The sequence below is a fragment of the Haemorhous mexicanus genome, chromosome 10, assembly GCF_027477595.1.
Source record: "Haemorhous mexicanus isolate bHaeMex1 chromosome 10, bHaeMex1.pri, whole genome shotgun sequence".
NCBI lineage: Eukaryota > Metazoa > Chordata > Aves > Passeriformes > Fringillidae > Haemorhous > Haemorhous mexicanus.
In genome coordinates, this window is record NC_082350.1 from 2,389,832 (window position 1) to 2,404,369 (window position 14,538).

The 14,538-nt window shown below is 45.8% G+C and overlaps 2 long non-coding RNA genes across 2 annotated transcripts; both read left to right on the forward strand.

Moving 5' to 3' along the window:
* The first annotated feature begins 780 nt into the window (after positions 1-780).
* LOC132331504 (uncharacterized) lies at positions 781-5,815 on the forward strand. Its single transcript, XR_009487612.1, has 2 exons — positions 781-1,955; positions 3,236-5,815. It is a non-coding gene; the product is annotated as an uncharacterized LOC132331504 (long non-coding RNA).
* Positions 5,816-6,297: 482 nt separating this feature from the next.
* Positions 6,298-11,705, forward strand: LOC132331505 (uncharacterized). Its single transcript, XR_009487613.1, has 2 exons — positions 6,298-10,618; positions 10,856-11,705. It is a non-coding gene; the product is annotated as an uncharacterized LOC132331505 (long non-coding RNA).
* Positions 11,706-14,538: the final 2,833 nt, after the last annotated feature.

Sequence of the window (14,538 nt, forward strand, 5' to 3'; positions counted from 1 at the left end):
TCTGCTTCCTTCAGGGCCTTCCTGTGGCTGCTGAACTGCTGGACAGGTGTGGTCTGCAGGGCTCCATTCATGGTGCAGGGAAGTTTTGCTTTATTTGAAGGGGAGTGAAGAAAGAAGTTCACAGACCAAAGGACAGAAGTCCAGTGACAGCCAGAAGATATTAATTAAATGTCCTTATTTGCTGTGTGGCCTTTCACTTCTGGAGGCAGAAGGTAAGTGGGAAGGGCTCTACCCTGACAGAGTACTGGTAGCTCTGATCTGAGGTTCTCCACACTTCAGAGAAGGCTCCAAAGTGGGCAGTTTTCCATTCCTTTTTGCCCCTAGAGCAGCAAAGTCCCAGATCCAGGCCATGCAGTGGTTGTTCATGGTGACAGCAGTTTCAGGTTTGGGATCTGTTTCCTTGGTGTTTATCTGCATGTTGTGGCCTGAGCCAGAGCCCACTGAAACAGGAAAAGAAGATTACTGCTGGCTTGACAGTCCAGACACTCCAGATCTCAGGGCATTCCTGATGGGCACTGGGAGGGCAGAGGAGGGGCCTCCTTTTAGACAACTGTGACAGGTTGTGTGGTTTTGTTTTTTTAACAAAAAGAGACAAATGAAAACCAAGCTTTGGGAGCATTTTCAGCTGTAGGAGAAACTTCTGCTGAAGGGGCAAAGGATTGGAGGGCATCAATGGATTTGTCTCCCACTCAGGTTCCTGGTGGGCAGCAGCATGGAGGAGCTGCTCAGGGGCAGGAGCAGCTTGGCACTGAGGAGTGGCACCTGGGATATGAGGGGTGAGGAAAGAGCATGGGAGCTGGGAGGGAACAGGGGTGGAAGAGTGGAGGAAGCGGTTCCAGCAGAGAAGAAAGGAAGTGGGGGTGGAAATGCCAGCTCAGAAAGCACCTGGGGGTTACTGGGAGTGCCTTCTCCCTGACTGCAGAACCTGTCTGGGTCTGTGTCTCACTGCTGGAGATCCTGCACGGGGCTCTGTAACCCTGCTGTGCAACTGGGGCATTGTCACCATTGTCACCCCCTGCCTGCCCAGCAGGCTCCTGTGACACTCGTGGCTGTCAGAAATCAGCAGTCACACGGGGCCATCTGAAAATTGCAGTCCCAGCCCCCTCTTTGTCTGAGGCTGGGCTATGGCTGGACTGTTTCCACCAGAAAGTATCCAAAATTCATGTGGATCACCTGGGGCATTGAGCAGTTTGCTTAGTCCAGGTCAATTCAAAATGAAATACTATCTTTTGATCCTCTTTGCAAACAAACCTTTTCAATTTTTTTTTTGGCAGAAACAACATTTTTTTTTTCCCCTCATGGAAAATTCCTATTATCTCAGAAACAGAAAATCTCCCCTATGGAAAATTTCCAGTGAGCTCCAATTCTAAACCTTGATGCCAGAAAACATCTAGCAGGCATTAGCAGAGGGTGACTCAGGGTGTAATGTATCATTTAATTCTGACTAGGGCAACATAGCCACAGGAACTGGAGAACACAAGCAGGCTCTCAGCATCCCTAACTCAATATTCAGTAGGCAATCCACCAAAACCACATATGCAGAACAGGGAAAAAGTGTTACAATAGCACTTCAGTATTGAAAGCTCAGATCTACCCTGAGAAAGAAACTGGGAAAATGTCATCAGATGCACCATCTCTGCTTCCTCTTGCTAACTTCCAAATCCAACATGTTTGTGTTACAAGAAGATGCTTTTATTTTTATGTTTTTAGCAGATAGTTTCACCACCCAAGGGTCTGAGAGGTTTCCTGCTCCTACAAGCAGTGGAGAAAATCATCTGGCATTTTGTAGGTACAGCAGACTTGGAGTTTGATCTGTTGTTGCACAAGAAATAGTCTCCAGTCCTTGTCCAACAGCTCTGCTGCTGCTTTCCTACCCAGAAAAGAGACCAGCTGGCTCAGAAAGTGTTTTTCCCTTCAGCAGAAAAAGGGTGTGGGATACAAGTCTGTTTCAGAAGGTAACTTAGACCCTATTCATAACACAAAGGCAATGAAAAGGTGCTTTATTTATCACTATTTTTATTTATCACTAATTTCACATTGAATACGAAGGACAAGTTTCTTCTGCCCAAACATAAGTGTGAATTTTTGAGGGTACATTTTTTTTTTAAGTTAAAACATTAGTAATTTAAAGATGTTAATTTTTTACTATTCTAAAAGTATTTGTTGCAGCTGAACTAAATTTGGTTTGGTTTTTGAATTCAGTGCAAGATGGGCACAAACCAAATGTCTTTTACCAATGTACTTGATCCTGCCTTGGGCATGTCTTTGATGCTGTTTGCCTCAGAGCCTTCTATGCAAGGCAAGACTTGAATATTTAATGTAAAAAAGAAGCAGGAACCAAAAAAAAAATCCTTTTAGAATAAGAAAGAACTACTGAAAAACCTCTTTCATGTCCTCTATGCATTATAAAAAGGGAAGAAAGTAATCCAAAGGTTCTTTGCCCCCTGCCTTTGAAGGTCTCCTTTCATGATCTCTTCAAGCAGTTCTCTCCTGGTTTTTTGGGTTTTCTCTAGTGTGAGCTTTCCCCACACAGAAACAGATGAATAACATTTCTCCTGTTTGTCATTCTAGAAAAGAGGAAGCTTTACATTCTTGCCTCTCAGGTGCCATCTTGGGCTGCTCTGTGCAGCAACAGCTAAAACCCTACTGCCTTCTGCTGCTGCAGTCTTGGTTTGGAGAGGGATAAAAGTGAGAGTCAAAATGGGATTACAGCATTTAGGAGCCATTTAGTTTCTCAGGGGCATGGAGTTGGAAACAACTGAGCATTCCAGTGCTCCTGCAGGAAACACCAGCGAGGTGTTTCGTGAGAAAGTTCTCTTTCTGCACAGTTGAGCACACTTGCAACCTCATCATGGCACCTGAGCAGCTGTTGGCAGTTCTGCAAAGTTCATGTAGCCTGTTATCTTTCCTAAATATATAAATGTAACTAGGATTTGAGAAAGAAAAAAGGTAAAAAGCAATGGGAAGTTAAGTCCTGCAGGATGCTACACAAGGTCGGAGTGTTCCTTGTTTATCTTGTATCTCCACACTGAGTGCACCACTGCACAATGTCACAAGGGCTGGATATTTTCTCCAGTGTAGTGATGCATTTTAATTGAATTCACTGCTTAAAGTGCAGTTATTCATTAAAGGTACCCAGTTGTCCTGAAAGGCATCCTGACCTTGGGTACCCAATCCTCTGAAGAGGACTGCTAAGGATATGAACTAAATAAACATTTTTGAATATAATTCACAGACAAAAAACATGGAGAGCTTCTTGAGCAGTTGACTGCATCCATGTGTTCTGTTCACCTTGCCAGTCCCTCTGCAAGTTTCCAGGTCACACTGTTCCCTATCTGACATCAGCAAATCAAGGCAGGTATGTCCTCCCCTCACAGAGCCTGGACTTTGGCTCGTGTACTGAGGCTGAGCCTCAGCCCCCCTGCAGCTCCAGCCTCTGCAGGGACAGGGTGGGAGCCCTTGGGCACTCCTGGATCACCTCTGAAGGGTGTTTTCATCAGGGAAGCAAGCAGATACAAAAGCTCTGCAAAATTCAAGCTGCATCTGTCAACAACAAAGAATGTACAGTTCTCAGCTGACAATAAAACATTTATTCGTTTCCATTCTTCTATTTTTTTGTTTTCCACTGCTCAAGTGTTCTCTGTGTTGAGGTTGAATCTTTCAGGCCCCAGTAGATGTCTTCCCTAGAACACAGAGGCCCTGTTTTTCCCTAGAATCTTCTGCCCTTGTCTAGCCTCAGTGTAAAATGTCCTTTGCTGCAGAAATGCATTTCTTATTTCTCTCATCTGCCCGACGTTCCTTTCTTTCTGAATTTTTTTTCTTTTATCTTCTCACACCCAGCACTATGACTTTGATCTTGTTTTCTTTTGCTGGTGTTATCCCATCATCAGCCAGTGAAAGACAGAGAAGAAAACTGGCTTTATCAAGAAGACAGTTATTCTTTTGTTCTCCAAGATGACAAAGGGCTTGGCTTCTAATGGTCTTTGCTCAACCTGTGCATGGATAAGCAGGTAAAGGACACCACTGTCTTTGCTGAGCACAAGGAACAGGGGGCAGTGAAAGATGGGCAAAAGACAAGGAAGCAAATAATTAGGTTTCAAACCAAATTCGATTGAAGACGTTTCCCCATCTCCTGAATTGTCAATGAAGCTGTAACAGCTCAGTTTCCTTAGAAAATTTAAACTGCAGCCCCAAGTCTGAGTGAGGGTAAAGGCTTGGAAAGGTAGGACATGTTTTTTGGCTCTGCCAAGATAATGTAATCTCCTGGTGCCTAGGAGGTGGTGATCAAAGAAAGGCTGTCTTGGGGGTTTGCAAATGTCTGCTGGGTGAGTAAAGTGAGGGATGTGTAAAGGTCAGAGTGCTCTGTTGATAAGGGGATGCACTGAAAGGGCACAAGAACCACAGAGGACTTCCTGTGTCATGACAGCAGGTGCTGTGTGAAGCTGAGAGAATAGCTGAACAAAGCAAACCACAAGGATGACAGGATATTTAAAGCAAAAGGGGGAAATAATGAGTCATCCCTATTTATCAAAGTGCAGGAAAAGAGATTTCTGTCTCGGGTAATTTCTCGATGAGATATAAAGGCAGCCTTTAACAAAAGGGGGGAAAAAATCTTAATTCCATTTAATTTCTTTTAGCCCAAGCAACCAGAATCCATTTAGACTACAGAAGCTACCAATTATTTAACATTGTTAGGGAAAAAAAAGTCAGTATTTTCCAGGAGTCTGGAGATGAATCTGTCCCTGTAATCAGTGATGTTTTGCTTGGTTGTAAACAAACACATCTCTACTCAGGAGTGTTCCTGAGGTACCCAGAGTGAAACAGCATCAGGGCAACATTGAGAAACATCTTATTTGGAACAGATCATTCCCATGGAATAGGTAAGGTATTGATTTGGGAATTTATTGGGTTTGGTGTTCCTTGTTAAAAGTTTGGCTTCCCAAAAGTCATGGTTCCTTGGGGGAAGACCTTGCCAATGGCCCCAGACACTCCCTCTGTTTGGTGTGGATTTATGCCTCAGACCCTCTGCTATGTTCAGTGGACTCTTTGGCCATCAGAAGCTTTTCCCAAGAGCTTTCAGGCAAGTTGCTGCTTATTATTCTGGTCGTAAATCAGGTTACACATGTTGGTTGCCTCAGGTGCTCAGCACTTCCACAGGTGCTGCTGTCAGAAATAATCCTCCTTAGCAAGGCAGGCTGGTGCTGTGAGGAGAGTCACCCTCCTGCAGACTGTCCATCTGCTCTGCTGCTGTCCATCTGTTGGTATGAAGAGAAACTTCCAGGGAATGGGAGGCTGCTAACGTGCACAGTGTGAGGCTGTGTGTAGGGATAGGTTAATGCTGATATCACTGCTGCTTGGTCACCTAGGTGATGGATCTGGCTGCTATAGTAACCTGCAGCCTGCATTGCTCATCAAATACAAATTTTTACAAATGGGATTGTTTTAAGGTGCTGTTGCCCTGTCTGTTGCCCTTTTAGAATTGTTACGTGGGTTGTGAGATGAGACTTTGGAGTACAGGTTTTATTGTCTGTTTTTTCCTTGAAATTGAGTCCTGGAAAACACAAGATGTTTATGCCCAAAGATTGAGCTTAGGATAGAGATATTTGAAAAAATAAAGACATGCTATTGCTCTTCACCTTCTGAAGTCTTGCCTCTTAGGCCCATCCTTCACTATGGAAGATGATGTTTCAGAGGAGCTAGAGCCAATTAAAAAAAAAAAAAAGAAAAAAAAGCTAGGTATCCACAAGGACTTCTCACATTCTTCTGCCATCATGCAAAGCTGCAGCCATGTGCTGTGCCAGGGTCATGTCTGGGATGTGGATATTCTGTGCATGGCTTGTGCTGCCTTGAGGGGCACTGCAGCATCTCTCTTGACCCAGAAAAGAAGGAATTTTAATCCATGCAGTGCTTCCAGCTCATGGATAGTGCAGTATGTTCATCCAGGGATCCACCTGATATGCTGCTGGGTGGGAGATGTTCATGGGGTCATATTATGGGGTGTCTCACTGAGACCCGTGAGAGATGGGCCAGCAGTCAGGAGGGCACAGAGTGGGAGAGCAGCTCCTAACAAGAGTGTGGGTTTTTCTTTTTGATCACTGTGAAGGAGTTGGCTGTGTGTTTTCAGGAGTCCCACAGTATGTTATCTTTTCCACTTGGACAATATTGGTAGCAGGAGATTTTAAATTCTTATATATTTTTAAGTGTAGGAATTAAAATATATGCATTTATTTACATATATTTATTTACTATATATTTTTAATTCCTTAAATCAAGAGATTTTAAAGTTCCTCTTGGCAGAGAAGGATGGGACAAGGGGTATGTCATGATGACTGGTGGAGGGACAAACTGGCATATCCTTCACAATGTGACCTGACTGAACAGATTTTCTGCTTTCTGGAAAATTTTACAAGGTATAAATAAAAAGTCTGGAAAAACACTGATGAAATCAAACCCAGAAGTGATTAAAAATGAGGCTGCCAACTTTCTTTCTCACACAGGGCACTGCAGGTTTACCGTGAAGGCAGAGCCAGGGCCAACTTGTGCATCCCAGGACTACACGAGGACAAATCTCAATATAAATGGGGAGCCACAACACACAGCAGCCCATTTCTTAGAGGCAAATTTGTGGCAACACCCCAAAGAGTTACCCCAGTCATGCTTGAAACATTCAGGAGAGTGTTCTGGTGTCCCACCCTGCAGTACTGAAACTGCTTTGCCTGCCCTTGGCACAACCCACTGTGCAGCTGTTGCTGCAGCTGTGTTGGGTGGTTTGAAAAAGCACGAGAGGAATATCTGTTCGTGGCACTCCAGCTGTAACACCAACCTGAAAATATTGAATATTGCCTCTAGGCAGTGACAAGACTGTAGCTGCTCTGCAGACCAGTGAGTGCTGGCAGAACAGGCACGAGCTGTGTCCATATCATCTGCCAGCTGCTGGCTTCTTGTGTGTGGGATGGAAGTGGAATACACATTCCCAGTAACAGGGGGGGTTGGTGGGCAGGGATACAGTTTGGTAGGCCTTGAAGATAAAAACCCAGGGGAAAGGAAGCTGCCACTAAAGGATGCTCTGTGCATGAAGTCAGCTGCATTTGCTCCAAAGAGAGGGTAGCTGCAGAAAGATTGTGCTGTAGTTTGGGCATCTGCTGGTGAACTGGGGTGTCTACTCCTGATTTGGGTTGCCCTCATTCCTGGGCAGAAAGGTGCCAAGCAGTGTAAGGGACAAGAAGAGAGTGTGGGGAGCTTGTTCCAGCTGTGTGAACACTGGGCCCATGTAATCAGCTGCATTAGAACTAACCCAAGTGCATTTTCCATTGCTTGTCCATTGGCACTACTGACTTCTAAATGTGCTGGAGTCTAAGTTGACCCCATGAGCTTCTTCTAATCAATGGGCAGCTCTCCTCCATGTCACATGCCAGTTTTCAAAGAAACAGCATCACTGAACATCATCATAGATGTCATCTTCATTCCCTTGTCCCTGGAGCCTTCTGACCAGGAGCATGGCAATTACTGGATGCAGTTTAATTTGCTTGCTTTGGCTTTTACTTCATTTGGGCTGTGAAGCAGAGGATTCTTACACAGCAAGGTTAGATCAGTTCTGCTGACTCCAGGCTTGCTTGAATTTCTATAATGTGCTAATGCTGTAAACAGGAGTGGTTCTGTCTCACTGCAAACTCTTTGTCAGCTGTGCAATACTGAGATTTGTTTGGTATTAAGTGGGTTACGGGTATGATGGGATGTCACATGCTGCTGAGGGGGTGGCAGGTTCCTTCCACATCACCTGACCTGTAGCAGTTTTGGGTGTGACAAAGCAGGTTTGTTTGTTTGTTTGTTGGACAACAAAAAGGTTGTTCACTGAGTCACCCTCTCAAAGAAGTCAAAACTGAGGATGTCCAAGCAGGTGTTTGCCTTGGATCCCCAGTGGCACACTTCAATCTGCACCTCTGTTTAATATGCTGGCTCTGGGCTTGTCATTCTTGTTTTTTCTCTTGGAGTGTATTTTCAGGAGTGCATTCAGGCAAGGCACTGAAGTACCAAATCTAAGGAACCAGGGCAAGCAGGAGGGTGCCTGCTGTGCAAATATTTTGGGCAGTGATGGGGCATCAGACTGAAATTTCAACAGAGACAGAAGTGAAAGAGAACAGAGGAGATTTAGAGATCTTCCTTTCACAGACCTGCACCTGGTGAAGGGGAAAAATCTCCATCTCCTAGGGATTATTAGTATGTTACTGCCCTGTGATACTTCATCCCTCTTGGGTTCAAGGCAATGATAAGTTCTCTAGAAGTGTAACATAAAATCCTGAGATGTTCATGGGGAGTGCTAATTAAAAGAGACAGCAGACTTGCTCAGAGGATGTGGCTGTCACAGAACACCACAGTTACTATAGCTGAGCTTTCAAGCAGCTCTTCAACAGTCAAGCTGCTGGCAGATGACACTTTCCTCCTTCCCAGCCTAAACTCTGCTGGAGAACTGGTGCTGGTTTTCAGTGTCATGCTCCTTTCCCTTCAGTGAATTCTGTTCTTGCCATAAAGCATTTTACTCAAGCTGAGTGTGGTCACTCACTCTTAGCAAATCCTGACTCATAGGGTGGTGTGGGTTGGAAGGGACCTTAAACATCATCTCATTCCAACCCCCTTGCCATGGCAGGGGCACCTCCCGCTGGAGCAGAGCTTCATCCAACCTGGCTTTAAACACTGCCAGGGATGGGTCATCCAGAGTTCCAATGCCATACCATCCTCACAGCAAAGAATTTCTTCCTAATACCGAGTCTAAACCTGCCCTCCATCCGTTTGAAGCCATGGCCCCATGTCCTGTCACTCCACACACTTGTGAATAGTCCCTGTTGGAGAAGAGGAACACTGAGAAATGAAAAGATGGGGCCTTTGCTCACAGTAGGTTACTTGCATGATGGATGGGCTTGAGCTGGTGAAAACTGGGGGCTGCTGGTGTAAGCTTCTGCCTCCTCCAACTCCCTCAAACACCCATTGTGCTCAGAATTGCAATTGCAGGTTCTCTTAGGGCTGGGCAGCTGACACCACAGAAACTGGAGCCGGTGCTGCTCCACCCCCACATCTGAGGCTGGAACTGTGCTGCATCTGCACTGGGCAGCCTCCCACCATGGTTCTGTTGGTTCAGACACTGAGCTCATGCTGAGGGAACCCTTGCCTCACCTGCCAGAGGATGGGTTTTGCCAGGCTGAATGACTGGGAGATAACAGTCCTTGTGGTGGGGGAGCACAAGGCAGCCTCCCCAGATCCTCTCCCCACTTCTGGTCTGAAGCCCCTGGCAGGCAGGGTGGGGGCTTTGGGTCAGTCTGTGGTTTCCACATCCTTTGGCCTCTTTCAATGCCAGACAAGCAGAATATTTCAGGGTTGGTGCAGGTACAGCAAAAAGCCCAGGTCCTGAGTACAGAACTAGAACTGAGGTGACAGAAGGGAAGGGGGCAGGGAGAGCTCAGGTTACATCTTCTCCTGTACCTGGGGCTCTGTCCCTCTGGGGGAATGGGGCAGGAATGCAGCTGAGCTCCGTGGGGCTGAGACCTCACACCCACTTTCTCCAGTAACTCCTTAAATCTAGCCCCAGCCTTTGGTCCTAAAGCAGCATCTCCCCCACAGTCCCTTTCTCCCCTCCTGCCTAAGCTGTGTTTTAACACCGGCATTCATATGTAAAGGTGGGAAATAGGGCCCTTCCCACTTGCCAGGCTTTCTTGGCTCTTAGGCCTGTGTCCTGTTCTTTTCACTAGTGCTTCCCCACCAACTCGAGTTCCCTCCTGCTGGTTCCAGAAATTATATAAAGTTGAAGTAATTTGATTTGGGGAACACCTAACAAGTTTCCAGGTAAATTGTGGATACTTCAATGGAAAATCTCTCTCTAAATCATAAAAAGTATAAACTATACAACAGTCCTGGCAATTGCTGTCCTGGGTATGCTCCCTGTTTATTCTATGTCATAAAAATCCAGCTTGGGTATTTTGGGTGCTGTCTCCAAACCACATTTTCCCTTCGTGCTCTCACCATCCCTCCCCACTTTTTGGCACATTGTGAAGGGGTTTTGGTGCCCCAACAGGCAGCCAAATGTTAGCAAGCCCCTGGCTCTGGCTTTCAGCAGTCCTGCTAGCTGTGGTTAACTGAGCATTGTTCAGGTCAAAGCCATTGTACATCTGGTCTGTGCACACCTTTAAAAATGTGAACACTTTTTCCAGCTACTGACTGAAGGATGCCAAGTGTTGGCCTTTTATACACCAGAGTTTGTAAAAGAGAGAAAGCCAAGATACCTGGAGCTTGCTAGTTTCCAGGAGGGAGACTAATCCAAGAAAATGTCTACTATTAGGAGAAAATTACTCTCTTGTTATTTTTGAAGTACATAATGGTAATAGTTTTCCATTTACCCTCCTAGGTAGCCCAAGGCATCCTGCTGCTGCTGAGCCATCGGGGTTTTTTTCCAAAGAAAAGAAGGAACAAAGGATGTGGTCCCTGATAGCTGTCCCAGGGACTGACACATTGCCCTGCCTGGTGGGGCAGGTACCCAGGAGGGAGAAGAAATTCAGCTCAGTTCAGCTGCAGGTGAAAGCTGTAGCTTTCCATGGAAACCACTGGATTGATTCTCTACCTTTGGCTACAGGTAATTGCTTCACCTCATGCAATTATGTGTGATAATTAGAAGTAGATTGTGAAAAGAATAACAAAAACCATGAGTACATCCTCTGCGTTTGTGGTCTGTTCCTTTAAGAGTGATTAAGATTTTTTTAACAGTTTCTCTTTTTTTAGGCCAACCTAAACCTTTGTTTAGTTGATCAAGCATAAGAAGGGAAAATAAAAGTATGTTTTCAGCACATGACAGAGTTCTGTTCATTTTTAGGCATGCTCTCTAAGACAAGCCCTTATTGGAACTGCAGTGGAAAAGCAGAATGATTTAAGGACTCTCAAATTCTCATTTCCTTCCAGTCTGATCCAGTGAGGGACGACAGCTAAAACACCAGGCAGACCTCAGAAACAGATACAGCTCAATACATAGCAAACATTTTGGTTGGCTCGGATATATTGAAGCAGTTACCTTGTGCTCTCTCTGTAATCCTGGTTTGTTTGGGGTTTTTTACGTAAGTGCTTTTTTGAAAAGTGAGAAGTGGCAAGGGAGAGGACAGTTTAATAAAGGTTTAAAAAGGTCCCAATTCTTCATTTCTTGAGAAGTGCTACCATGCTGCTATTCTTAATGAAAGGTCAGGCAACTAAATTGTCCCTGGGATTCCACTTAATTACACTCAGAGATGGAAACTTTGTTGTCACAGACTAATAAACCAGCAGATGGCTTTAAGGAAGTCGGTAAGGTGGCAGTTTTAAATAGAAAACTGCTTGCTTAAAAATAGAAAAGGCAGTTGATTTGAGGGAGATGTTCTGTAAGCAGCATGTCACTTCTCTGCTGCAGGGCAAGAGAGATGGTTTTTAGCAGCATTAGAAATGTTGAGTTCATTGTCAGTGTTCATCCTCTAAGCCCCCAGCTGAAGGGCCTCTAGCTGGAGATTTCTTACTGAGAAATCTTCTAGTCTGATACTCGGCCTGTGATAACTTGGGTGATTTTTCTTAATGCTTGCAAAGCCATTTATCCAGGGATGTAATTGAAATCTGGAGATGCCACAGAACACTGTGACTGTACTGAGACCCAGGCTTGAAATGTGAAATAAATAAAGATGCTTAATGGTTTACACCCTTAATGTTGACCCATTTTATAATTATTTTGACATTTTCCTTTACTTATTTTGGGTTAATTGTTATGCTGAGAATAATTTGCCTTCCTTGTCAGCCCTGCAGTTTTTTTATGGTACAGCAGAAGTAATATTCCAGTATTCCAGCTGTGTTCACAAATACTGCAAACTGGAGGATTGTTTGAGGCACTTGTGCATATTACCATGTGTGGTGGTGTTCACAGGGGGTCCCAGGACGAGGGAAGAGATGAGAATCTTGACTCCATGTTTCAAAGCTGATTTATTATTTTATTATATATATTATAGTAAAAGAAAATGATATATTAAAACTACACTAAAGAATAGAAGAAAAGTTTTCATCAGAAGGCTAGCAAGGAATAGAATGGAATGATAATAAAATCTTGTGACTGACCAGAGTGTCTAAGACAACTGGACTGGGATTGGCCATTAATTAAAAACAACCACATGAGACCAATCACAGATGCACCTGCTGCATTCCACAGCAGCAGATAATTATTGTTTACATTTCATTTCTGCAGCCTCTCAGCTTCTCAGGAGAAAAAATCTTAACGAAAAGATTTTTCATAAAATATCATAGCGACAACATGTATAAAAGAAGAAATCGTTTTAAAGAATACATGAACATTAACAGCATCCTGCAGGTTCTGTGACTCCCCAGGAGCAGTTCTTAATCTGGATGTCCTTCTGGGGCCAGTTGATGCTGTACAGGGTGCTGCAGTTCAGGCTGTGCAGGGCAGGGAGGGCAGTGGCTGCCAGGGGGGTTTCCTGCAGGAGAACAGCCAGGCTGGCCCCAGCTGTGCACAGGGACACCCCAACACCTACACTCCCATGTCAGTCTCACACAGCTGATCAATGCTGCTCCCCACTTGAAGCAGGAAATCAGTTGTGCTCTGGAGAGGACCCAGCTGATTCAGCAGCTGACAGGCCAGCACCTGGTGCAAGAAGTGCTGCCTGGTGCTGTGCTGCTGGCTTGGCTGGGGTGGGATGCTGCCTTTCCATTTGTTTGCCTCTGAGAAAATCAATAGACTAGTTCTGCCAGGAGCCCTGGTCAACATCAAGAGCCTTGTGCCTCTTTTCTCTCAGTATCTGTCACAAACGACCTAAATATTAGAAGAGGATCCTTTACTCTCCTGACTGCAGACTTGTCCCACCAGTCCCGCAGACTGACTGCCTGGGGGTCGGGGGCCAGAGTCACCTTAGACATAAATGGAAAGAACAAGCCCTAACTTTATCTTCTGCCTTTACACTGAAGGTTTTAGTGTCAAGCTTTCTCTGGTTTTACCAGATGTATGACTTTGTAATCACTTTTCCTCAGCTGCATCCTGGCTTTAGGTTTTTCCTCTGAGACAAGAGCTGCCCAGTGGAGCACCAGGCTGGAGGAGAGCAGCTTAGGCAGCCTTTGTCACACAGAGAGCTGCCCTGAGGAAGAGTGGGCTAAACAACCTAAAAGAGGGACACAAGGGGATTTCTGCCCTGTTCTGGACATTTCCTTGCTCTGAGGCTACACGTGCTACAGCACAGATGTTATCAGAAGAAGAGTTAGCATTTGCCTAACAGCTTTAGTCATGGAACACCCTGGTGAGCCGTCTCCCTGTTTGCATGGTGAGTGAGAGAAGCTTGGATCTGGCTGTAAACACTCCCATTTCCATAAACTCAGGACCATCTTGTCTCAGTTTGAGCTCCTGAAATTAGAGGCTGTTGTGGAAATGCAGCCCCTTATCTCTGTGTGAGATAAAACTTGTAATCCCCATGTAACTTTTACCCACAGGGTGGGATGCTGGGAGGACTAAACAGCTCCAAATATTGAACAATGTAAGCCAGCACTATGAGCAATTGTTGTTGTGAGTCAATGTTGAATGCTTGCCAAAGATGCCTTTTACAAATAAAATTTAGCACTAATTTATCAATGGGTTAGTTCAAAACATGATGTAAAGCACTCAGTACATAATGAACCCATCTGGATCGAAAGAAAATGCTCCTAACAACTTTATTATAAATAAATACTATGTTTAAGTGGACCAAATCAATGTAAGGGTAGTGCTGTGTTTATCCGCTGACAATTTCCTTATTACCTGTACCTGGCAGAGAGGATTTTGATAATGGTTTTTTTTCCATTTTTTTACTTAACAAAACTGTCAGCATGTGTTATTTTACTCCTTGCCGTGCTCCCTGCTGCTCCCCAGCCATCATCTGGGGAGCAGCAACCCAACCCTCCCCCCAGTTCTCTTCTGCATGCCACGCTCTGCTTCTGGCAGATGGGGCATTTTGTGGATAACTGTGGATTTTGTGGATCTTTCAATTTTGTGGATTACCCCCGACGAAGGTAATCCATCTGCGGTGCTGCCCGAGCTGATGCTGGGGAAAGGCCCCCGAGTTCCTCCACGGATCCTGTTCTGTGGCCTCCAAGCGAGGAGCGGCTGCGTTCTCCAGCTCTGCCCAGAGTAACCCTGCTCTCTGTGTCCATCTGCTGCGGGCTGCTGCAGCTTCAGGCTCGGGGGTACTTTGGTTTGGTTTTGGTTTGGTTCTTCCCCTTTGCTGACCCGATGTCAGCAGTGCCACGGGCGGTACTGACCGCGCCGTACCCCAGATCCCGGGGCTGCCGCTGCGGCCGCTCCGTGTCCCGCAGCCCAGCCGGTCACAGCAGGGCCGGACGGTGCTGCCAGGGGTGCTGGGGCAGCCGGGTCCGCGCGGGCAGGCAGGGCCCGGGCCGGCTCTGAGGGCCTGGTGCCCGCCCGGTGCCCGCGGGCAGCTCGGAGGGCCTGGTGCCCGCCCGGTGCCCGCGGGCAGCTCGGAGGGCCTGGTGCCCGCCCGGTGCCCGCCG